Genomic DNA, 11,717 nt, shown 5'->3' with positions numbered 1-11,717 from the left:
TGAGACATAAGACATGACACCATAAAACTCCTAGAAGAGAACATAGGCAAAATATTCTCTGACATAAATCATACCAATGTTTTCTTAGGTCAGCCTCTCAAGGCAATAGAATAAAAACAAAAATAAACAAATGGGACCTAATCAAACTTACCAAGCTTTTGCACAGCAAAGGAAACCATAAACAAGATGAAAAGACAATCTATAGAATGGGAGAAAATATTTGCAAATGATGCAATGGACAAGGGCTTAATTTCCAATATATACAAACAGCTCATACAACTCAACAACAAAAGAAACAAACAACCCAATTGAAAAATGGGCAGAAGACCTAAATAGACATTTCTCCAAAGAAGAAATACAAATGGCCAATAGGCACATGAAAAGATGCTCAACATCGCTAATAGAGAAATGCAAATCAAAACTACAATGAGGTACTACCTCACACCAGTCAGAATGGCCATCATTAAAAACTCTACAAATAACAAATGCTGGAGAGGTTGTGGAGAAAAGGGGACCCTCACGCACTGTTGGTGGGAATGTAAGTTGTTATAGCCACTGTGGAAACAGTATGGAGGTTCCTCAGAAAACTAGAAATAGAATTACCATATGATCCAGCAATCTCACTGCTGGACATATATCCAGACAAAGCTCTAATTAAAAAATATACATGCACCCCTATGTTCATAGCAGTATTATTCACAATAGCCACGACATGGAAAAAATCTAAATGTCCATTGAGAAATGAATGGATAAACAAGATGCGGTACATATATACAATGGAATACTACTCAGCCATAAAAAGAATGAAATAATGCCATTTGCAGCAACATGGATGCAACTAGAGATTGTCATACTAAGTGAAATAACCCAGAAGGAGAAAGACAAATACCATATGATATCACTTATATGTGGAATGTAAAATATGACACCAATGAACCTATCTATGAAAGAGAAACAGACATAGAGAAATGGACATAGAGAACAGACTTGTGGTTGCCAAGGGCCGGGGGGAGGGTGGGGCGGGATGGAGTGGGAGGTTGCGGTGAGCAGATGTAAACTATTACATATAGAATGGATAAACAACAAGGTCCTACTGTGTAGCACAGAGAACTATATTCAATATCCTATGATAAACCATAATAGAAAAGAATATTTAAAAAAAGAATGTATATATGTATAACTGAATCACTTTGCTGGACAGCAGAAATTAACACAACATTGTAAATCAACTATGCTTCAATTAAAAAAAAGAAAAAAGAAAATTAATGATTTCAGTGGACATTTATCATTTTTGCCCCCATCTGCTATTTCGCTTAATAGCACCCCAACTTTGCTTTGATGGACTATCAATCAGTGACATGATGACCCCTGACCCAAGCCAGGTGGCTGGAGGCATTTATGTTCTTGAAAAGAGTGATCTAAAGACCCCAAATGGCCGGCACTATTTATCTCTGCAGCACTCCCTGAAGTGACCATTCATCATGTCCGGCTTCTGTTTTCTCCAGGGTTGCTCTAGTTCCTGCCCTTTCTGAATCTGTTTATTCCACATTTTGTTCCATTTTGTGAGTTACCTTCTCTTCTTCCCATACAGTCTTTTTCTGCTAAAGTTCCCCAGGCAGTTTCTATCTCTTGCAGCCAGGTCATCTTAATGGATAAAATAATTCACTTTCTCATAGAAGGAGAATCTGTATCTTATTATACAGATTGAAAACAATATGCCCGGATCACTTATTCTGTAGAAAATACGTTTTTTAAGGTACTGAATATTTAACATAAAAATGACAACTTTTGATAGTATATTTCAATCCTGATAGACTAAATGCATTTAGGCAAATGAGACCAAGAAGTAGGAATGATGTAACTTCTGCTCACGTTATATTACATACAACATATTATACTATGGATGCCTCCTCTAGATTTCTTGTCACCATCAGTAATTTTAGAACGAGTGATTCATATACTTAGACACAAGTAAAGAAGAGCTTAGTTGTAGAGGAATGAGAGAGTCTATAGTGAATTTATGCAACAAAATGGCTTGTTACAGACTGTTTTGCCACACAGAGAGCATCTTCGTTCTATAATAGCTAGAATAAATTTTAAGGAATAATGGAGACGTGCTCCGCATACCTCATCTCCAAAACAATTGCAAACTATTTGCTGGCATAATGAGAAGTTTAAAAAATCTGCTGCTGTGTTCTGAAAGTTGGCACATTTTTCAGCTCAAATTAACTCAAGACATCATCATAATAAATATCGTAAATCATTGTTAAAATGTCACAAAATCTGGAAAATAATATCTGATACCTATAAAAAACAAAGTAGAGTATTAGGAAGAAATATTCCCTTTCCTTGAAGCATAATTGAAAGATAACAGGCATACAAAATAATGATTTGATATTTGTATATGTTGCAAGATAATTTGTTCTTGATAACAGAGGTGTTTTCAGATCAAACAAATGACTTTTTCCCTGAAAAACTGATAAAAATGTTCAGCCGATAGTACATATAAAATAAACTTTCGGTGGGTTAGCTCCTGTTTTAATAATAATACTTTTTTTTAAAAGCCCAGGACTATACAAAAATCTGTGTGTGCTAGTCATGCGTTTTGAGTTAGAAGCAGCAGGAGAGGTTGTTTCATAGTAGCTGGCATCAGTTCGGTGTGCTGACACCAGCGTCCTGTGTCTGGGGAGGTCTCGACCAAGATGCAGCACCTTTGGCTCCCACCGGATAGCTGCGTATCAGGGGGTATCCATCCCACTTTTCCCCCAGGTCCCCAAGGATGCCTCTCCCCTGACTAGTCCCAGAGGCGCAGTTTTGGTCTGATATTGCATCCTTACCTTTAGCATTGCATCCCCACTCACCTCTTTCGATCTGACGTTGTGTGGTCTTTCCTGGGCTGTGCCTCGGGTGTCCACGATCGGGAGAGCAAGAGCCCAAGATGCCGGAAGCCAGACCTCTGCCGCAGGCTCTGAGTAGGCGCCTGAGCTGATCTGAGAAGCTCGACGCGTGCTTCTCAATTGACGGAAATGTGCCACGATTAAGCAGCGGCTGTATCCCCTTGGGGTCTCCACTGCGCTGGGACCTGGATCGAGTCCAAGCTCAACAGCTTTGGACTCTAGAGACTCCCATTGTCCCAGAGAGGCTGAGTTGGGCCGAGGCCCACGGAGCGTCTTCTCTCTGGGGTGTAGTTACGAGTCTTAGATCCCAGCTCGGATCCCAGGCTCAGGTGACTGAGGCGCTGAGGCAGGCTGTGGCAGGGCCTGCTGGAATAGCAAGAGCAGCAGAAGTACCAGATCTGTGCCCTGGAAGCATCACTGAGGTTGCTGCAGGGGGGCCCAGAGCGAAGGGCCCGTCTCCCGGAGCGACGCTTGGAGGGGCTCAGAAGGGAACTGCAGGGCCTGGGAAGCCAGGTGCAGGAACGCGCCAGAGCCCAGATACAAACAGGACCACAGAAGTGCAAGGCTACCAGCGGCCTTCACCGAGAGCTGCGGAATGAGCAGCAACTGCCGTGGGAGGAGCCAGAGATGCTTCGGGAGGAACAGAAGTTGCTGCAAGGCCAGCTGAGCCGGCACCCAGTGCTGCTGCTGAAACCAAAGACAGAGGGGCAGCACTCAGGCCGCAGCTGGAGGACTTCCGTTCACATCCTCCAGTCTAAGCTGCCCGCGGCTGCCATCTTCGCCATGTCACTTTCTTCATCTAGCTCTGAAATCAATCTTCCGGACTGTAACAGTAGCTGGGAACTTCTAAGGAAGCTAGGTGGGGGAGCTCCAGAGGCACACCCTTTCTAACCCGGAGCCCAGCAGCTTTCAGCTCCAGGCCCAGAGCCTTGAGCGGGACGACCCATTCTTTAAGGGCCCCAAGACGTTCCTGAGTGACCTGGAAGGACTTGTAAGAGTGGTAGGATGACGTCTTCTTTGCTCACCTTCCCTAAGGTCCCCGTTTCTGGATCCCCTGCCCCTCCCTTCTTGATCTAGCTGGTATTTGCCCCCCTACTGAGGCTTGTCACTGCCTGTCCCTCCCTACCCACCAATAAATAAATAAAATGGTTTAACTCTCAAAAAAAAAAAAAGGTTGTTTCGTTTGAATTTTTAAATTCCCTGCTTCAGCAATCATATGTTATCTAAAACAACTGTATTTCCTAAGAAGGACTGTTTATCTGGTACAGCCACTTTGAAAACCAGATGGGAAAAAAACTTTTTACTCCACAAAATTTCAAACACATAGGAGAGTTGAGGGAGGGGGAGGGAGAGGGACAGGGAGACAGGGAGAGACAGAGAGAATGAATAACATCAGTCTGTGTGCATGAGAATCACCTGGAGGGCTTATTAAAGCAGATTGCTGGGATCCACCCCCAGAGTTTCTGATTCCTAAGTCTTAGGTGGGGCCTGAAATTTGCATTTCTAACAAGTCTGCAGCTGATGCTGATGCTGATGGTCTTGGGACCACGCTTTGAGAACCACGAGTATAATGTACCCATCCTCAGCTATTTATGAGCACATGACCGACCTTGTTCCATTTATACTGCTCAGTCACCTTCCCCTCCTCTCCATTCGTTCATCCAGAAGCTCTTTTGAATGTATCTGTAAAACAGAGGTTGACCAAATCCATGCAGTTGTCTGTTTTTGTGAAGAACACAGTCACAGCCATTTGTTATGTGTTGTTTGTGGCTGCTTTCAGGCTGCAATGACAGAGCTGAGTAGTTGCAACAGACTGTAGACCCACCCAGCCTAAAACACTATTTGGCCCTTTATAGAAAAAGCTGCTGACCTAAAAATTTAACATAAATGTCTTAATATCATCAAATATCTAGCAACATTCAGATTTCCTTGATTGTCTTATAATTTTTTTTAAACCGTTGGTTTGTTCAAATCAGGATTCAAATAAGGTCTATGTATTTGCATTGGTTATGTCTTTTATGACTATTTTAATCTATCAATTCCCTATCCTTTATCGTTTTCTTATAATTTATTTGTTAGAGAAACTGAAGTATTTGTCTTGTAGACTTCACCATATTCTGGATTTTGCTGATTACATCCTGAGGGTGTCCTTTATTTCCTGTAGGTCCCTTTTACTTCCTGTAGGTGATAGTTAAATTAAGAGGCTACATCAGTTTCAGGTTGACTTTTTGACAAGTACACATCCTAAGTGGTGTTGGGTACTTCCAATTGCATCCCACCTTTTGACGATGGTGGGAGAGATCAGTGGAGTTAGCTCTGATCCATCTATACTAGACCAGCTTTTCTATCTGGTTGTTCCAGTGACTATTGATGTCCATTGCCCATATCAATGGTCTCAACCTTGCCTGCTCATTAGAGTCACCCAGGGAGATGTTAATCCTCCCAAGTCTCATTGCCAAGCTCCCCACCAGGTGAATCAAATGGGAATCTCTGGGGGTGGGAGCCGGTAGTTAGTGTGTTTCAAGCTCCCAAAGGTGATTCCCATGTACAATCAAGCTTCAGAACTACCGGCCTAAATCCTTTATTTCATTAGGGGTTGCCAAGTGGTGATAATTTATTATTTTTATTACCTATTAGCTGATGTTTTCTTTTTCCCCCAGCTTTATTGAGATACAATTGACATATAACCTTGCTTAAGTTTAAAGTGTACAAGGCGACGGTTCAATGTATGTGTATATTGCCTAATGATTACCACAATAAGTTCAGTTAAACACATCTGTCATCTCACATAGTTACTGTGTTTTTGTATGTGTGTGTTGAGAACATTTAAGATCTACTTAGCAACTTTCAAGTATACAACACAGTGTTGTTAACTATAGTCACCATAGATCCCCAGAACTTTTTCATCTTAGAACTGGAATTTGACCACCTTCACCTGTTCCCCCACCCCTGGCAACCATCAATCTACTCTCTTTCTATGAGTTCGTTTATTTTTTAGATTCCACATGTGAGATCATACAGTATTTGTCTTTCTCTGTCTAACTTATTTCACTTAGCACAATGCCCTCAAGATTTATCTTTTTTTTTTTTTTTTTTTTTTTGCGGTACACGGGCCTCTCACTGTTGTGGCCTCTCCCGTTGCGGAGCACAGGCTCCGGACGCGCAGGCTCAGCGGCCATGGCTCACGGGCCCAGCCGCTCCGCGGCATGTGGGATCTTCCCGGATCGGGGCATGAACCCGTGTCCCCTGCATCGGCAGGCGGACTCTCAACCACTGCGCCACCAGGGAAGCCCTATCCATGTTTTATTTATTTGAATTTTATTTTATTTATTATTTTATACAGCATGTTCTTATTAGTCATCAATTATATACACATCGGTGTATACATGTCAATCCCAATCGCCCAATTCATCACACCACCACCCCCATGTTGTTTTAAATGGCAGGACTTCCTTCTTTTTAACAGCTGAATAATATTCCATTGTATCTATGTGCCGTATTTCTCCCCTCCCCCAGCTCTATTCAGGTATAATTGACAAATAAAATTGTAAGATATTTAAAGAATACAAAGTGATGATATACGTATATGTCATAAAAGGATTTCTCTCACTGAGTTTGTTAACACATCACTTCACATATTGACCTTATTTTAATTTTTTTTGGTGAGAACATTTACATTCTACTCTCTTAGCAAATTTCAATTATACAGTACAGTGCTATCAGTTATAGTCACCATGTTATACATTAGATCCCCAGACCTTATTAATCTTATAACTGAAAGTTTACACCCTTTTACCAACCTCTCCATATCTCCCCCACCCTCCAGTCCCTGGCAACCACTTTTCTACTCTCTGTTGCTATATACCTGTCAGGCTGATCTGCTCTGGGAGGCTTCTTTCTGCAGCTAGGGTTCTGATCTCCAGTCTCTGTTTATGAACTTTCTTCACATTCTAACCCAGTTATTCTCCATCCTGGCTGTGTATCAGAATCCCTGGTGGAGATTAAAACAAACAAACAAACAACAAACCCACAAAATCTCTGGGGGGCGGGACCCAGGACCAAGGATCTAGTTTAAAAATCTCCCCAGGTGATTCTAATATGCAGCCTGAGTTGAGAATCAACGTTTCAAACACCAAATTTTTCATTTCAGTATTGCTAAGGGGGTTTACTCCCTCAAAAACGGTCGGCAGGTATTCCCTGGTGGCGCAGTGGTTGAGTCCACCTGCCGATGCAGGGGAGACGGGTTCGTGCCCCGGCCCGGGAAGATCCCAGCCGCAGAGCAGCTGGGCCCGTGAGCCATGGCGGCTGAGCCTGCGCGTCTGGAGCCTGTGCTCCGCAACGGAAGAGGCCACAACAGTGAGAGGCCCGCGTACCAAAAAAAAAAAAAAAAAAAAAAAAGTGGTCAGCAAAAAGCTCTTAATCCTTATGAACTCGGGAATTCCTACTCGGTTTGTGTAGCTCCCTGGTTCTGTCTTTTCCCAGTGCTCAGATCTTGGAGGGTTACAGATTCTGTTCTCTTTACATATTTGCTGACCAAATGGAAGAGCTGTTTTATTTCACCATCTTTCACAAGATAAATAACTTTCCTATTGCAGTCCAAGCTGAAAACAGATTTTTCCCATTAGGCAGAAACTTGGATACCAGGAAACATCCCATGCTATTACATGGCTGGTTGTTTATGTTCAGACGGTTTGTGTTGGGTGTTGTTCCTGATACAGGCAGTGGGCGGAGTTTTTAGGCCCGTCAATACAGAGGCGGTAAAGTCTGTGCAGACATCAGCCAGAAGGAGGAAAAGAACAGTGGAAAGGCCAGTTGCTGTTGAGGATTTAAAAGTCTTTAAAAGGTTGCCAGCTGAGAAATGAGTTGTGCTGCTGCCCAATTACCCATCTACCTCCTCTGGTCCACTGGCCCCATGGTATCCGTGCACAGAGAGAAAGAAATGATTTTCGGGCAGAGATTTGGAAACCAACCCTTAGAACTGTTTACCAGATTCTCACATTAAATATGCTGAGATCCATCCCTCTTCAGTTTCTGGAGGCATCTCTTTGTGTACTGAGCACCTTGTTTAAATGCTTTTTTAAAAAAGTGACATAAACACATTCCAGTTCCCCGTCTCTCTCCTGGACCAAACAAATATGTATTGTTCCCAAACCTTTCCCTTGCCAGGAGAAAAAGAAAAATGATATCTGAAAAAGGGAAAAAAATATCGACTCTGAGATCCTGCCCAATTTAAACTGTGCTTGTAAAAGTCTGTCAGGCACGTATCTGGAAAGAATAAATGTTAAAGTGCTAAAGGGCTTCCCTGTTCCTGAAGAGGCATTTGGAGGTAAACAGGTGAAGTATGTATCAAAGCATCGTCGACTTGGGCGGGCCACATCCAGGACTCATTTTGTTGCATTGCTCAAGTCAGGACCAAAAAGAGGGAAGAGTTCCATAAAGCAGAATCAAAATGAATTCAATGATCACACCCTCGAGACACGGTCATTCAGGCATTCCAGGAAAAAAAGACAACTTCCTGTGGGTTCCTTCGTGGGGAAGTGACATGCCCCTTGAAAGTCCCTCACCTCAGAGAATATCTTGGTGGAGTCTTCTGTTATTTTCAGTCTTCAAAATCACCAGGCTAAGGGGTGTGTGTGTGTGTGTCTGTGTGTATGCAACATATAGAAGAAGGTTGGAGGATATAAAAACTTGCACAAGGAATTGCTTTTGTTGTCCTAAGGGAAGGAGAAAGGACTGAGCATCTGCTATATTTTTGGTGCTTTATAAGTTACTGTGTTAATCCTTATAATAACCTCTGAGGTTGATATTAAGAAAAATTAAAGTTATTAATCACAAGAAATTTTAATATGAAACTAAAGTCAGAAGAGAATTTGACAGAAAATTTTGTCTTTCCTCATTCTCCATTTCTCCTAAGGACATCAGAGCAGAATGGCTATGGATATCCAGGTATTTGCCGAACGGCTATTCATTTTATCTCCCTGTTGCTCCAAGTAATTTCTTTAGGAAATCCTTCTTATTTCCTAACAAACACCTCCTCCCTCTCCTCCCATTTCCCTGATAGGAATCAGATTCACTAATATGCAAAATGCAGGTAACTGCCTTCTTTAAAGAACAATGGACAGTGTATACTGGTTCTCTTAAATCATGGGCTATCACAGAAAATAAAGCTCCTGGACTAGATAACCCCAGGAACCTCTTTTCCTTCCCATTTTATTATGTGCGTTGTTGGGAGAGGGTGTTTTCTTGGAGAAGATTGGGAAAATATTGTAACATTCTGCCTTGTAAAACCTGAGTCAGGTGTGACTGGAACATTGCCTGACTCCCAAGGCTGAACCTCAGTCGTTCAATAAAATCTAAGGTTCTTCTTGACCAAAGATTTTTGTCTGTCTTTAAGCCCCCAAATATTCTGACAGCTAAAGGAGGGTCTAGACCCTAGAGCTGTAAGTATTATTAATTCATAGATGCAAAATTTGAGGCTCAGGAAGTATATTAGTTTGCTAGGGCTGCCATAACAAAATACCACAGACAGGGTGGCTTAAGCAACAGAAATTAATTTTCTCACAGTTCTGGAGACTGGAAGTCCAAAATCAACATGTCTGCAAGTGTGATTTCTCTTGAGGCCTCTCTCCTTGGCTTTTTGATGGCCACCTTCTCTTTCCTCTGTGTGAAAGTACCCATGGGGTTCCTCTCCTTATAAGGACACCAGTTATATTGGATTAGGGCCCACTCTTATGGCCTCTTTTAACCTTAGTTACCTCTGTAAAGGCCCATGTGCAGTCACATTCTAAGCTACGAGGGTTTAGGTCTTCAACATATGATTCTTTTGGGGGGAACAAAATTCAGTCCACAGCAGGAAGTTATGTAAAGTGGCCAAAGTCATGTAACTGGTAAGGTATGGAGTTGGGGCAAGAACCCACGTGTGTGTGACTGTAGAACCTGTCCCATTTCATACCACCCCCAAAGTTGTATGATCATGTCAGGGATGAGGCATCGTGGGTCAGGGAGATTGCATTAATGTAGGTTCCTAAGTCTTTTTGCTTTATTCCTCAGCAAGTTTTCAGGAGTCATGAGGTGTTTTTGAGACAATCAAGATGTCTCCCTGTACTTTGTTATTTTGCTGGTCTGATTATGATGAAGACTATCCAACCCACCCCCACCCATATAAGCCCCTCCCACAATCCACCCCCCACCCCCATTATCCACTCACAAATATTCTGTGAATTCAGTAAGTACAAATCTAGTAAAACTCAGCTGACCTCAGGCAACAGCTTTTCACTTGTTGTTACACTTGATTACAGATAATTTGTTCCATCAAACCTGTATTAGTTTTCAACTGCTGGGTAACAACTTACCTCAAAACCCAAAGTCTTAAAACAATGATAAACATTTATCATATTTCACAATTTCTGTCAGTTAGGAGTTTGGGGTGTGTCGACTTGGCTGGGCTGAACTGTGTCCTTTAGAATTCCCTTTCTAGTACGTTTCCAGATAGGTTGGGCTCCTAGGTATGTTGTTTTGTGAGAGTTGGAGGATGGAAAAGAAGCACAACCATTTTGTAACACACATATGCCTCTTCCCAGTTATTTAATGGAACGAATCTAGTTGCTGGCGGGAAGGGATTTTGCAGATGTAATCAAAGTCTTTAATCAGTTGTCTTTAAGTTTGGGAGATTATCTTGGGTGGGCCTGACTTATCCAGTTGAAAGGGAGATTCTCCATTGTGAGCATGAGTTAAACAATTGGAAGGCCTTTTAAAAGAGGGTTTAGGCAAGAGAGAGGAGGGTGGGGGGAGATATATATATACATATATATATATATATAGAGAGAGAGAGAGAGAGAGAGAGAGAGCGAGCGAGCGAGCGAGCGAGAGCACATGAACATGAAAGAGACACTTCTGTCTGTGGACAGCAGCTTCTGCCTGCATCCAGGAGTTCAACCTTGATTGCTTTGCTTGTTTGCTTTGCTGTTTGCTTTTGATCTTCTCTTCCTGAGTGCCTGTGAACAACAGCTTTGGTCTCTGTGCCTGGGGTTTCAGCCTGTTTGTGATCTTTCTTTCCTGATTGCCCACCCTATGGACTTCAGACCTGCTAAGCCAGACCCAACAATTTCATAAGCCAATTCCTTGTTTTAAATCCATATATTGCTACTGGTTCTGCTTCTCTGATTGAATGCTGACTTATGCAGAGTGGCTTAGCTGGGCTGTTCTGGCTTGGGGTTTCTCATGAGGTTGTAGTCAGAATGTTGGCCAGTGCTACAGTCATCAAAGGTTTGACTGGGACTGGAAGATCTTTTTCCAAGGTGGCCCATTCCTGTAGCTGGCAAGCTGATGTAGTCTGTTGGCAGTAGGGCTCAGTTCAGGCCACAGAGAACTCTCCATAGAGCTGCTTGGGTATCCTCACGACACTCAGAGTGGGTGATCCAAAGAGCAAAGCAGAAGCAGAAATGTCTTTTATTACCTAGCATTAGAAGTCACATAGCATCACTCCCACTGGTTTCTCTTGGTCACCCAGACCAACTCTGAGAAAATGTGGAAGGGAACTAGGTAAGGGCATGAGTACCAGGAGGCAAGGATCAACAGTGCTCATCTTGGAGGCTGGCAACCACAAAGCTTTCTCATCTCAACTCCTTATTTTGGTGTCATGTAGACATGGGTGTAATAATGCAATGGATAAAAAGCCTTATATAAAAATTTAAACCTTAGATAAAATCTAATAACTTTAATAACATTTAAATAATGATTTAATTTAAAGATAAATTCAATTAAAATGTAACTATGTATTTTAGATAAAAAAGTAAAGGATTAGTAAAATGAACCTCAAAT

The sequence above is a fragment of the Lagenorhynchus albirostris genome, chromosome 11 (genome assembly GCF_949774975.1).
Source record: "Lagenorhynchus albirostris chromosome 11, mLagAlb1.1, whole genome shotgun sequence".
Classification (NCBI taxonomy): Eukaryota; Metazoa; Chordata; class Mammalia; order Artiodactyla; family Delphinidae; genus Lagenorhynchus; species Lagenorhynchus albirostris.
Note: the sequence above shows the minus strand (reverse complement) of the source record.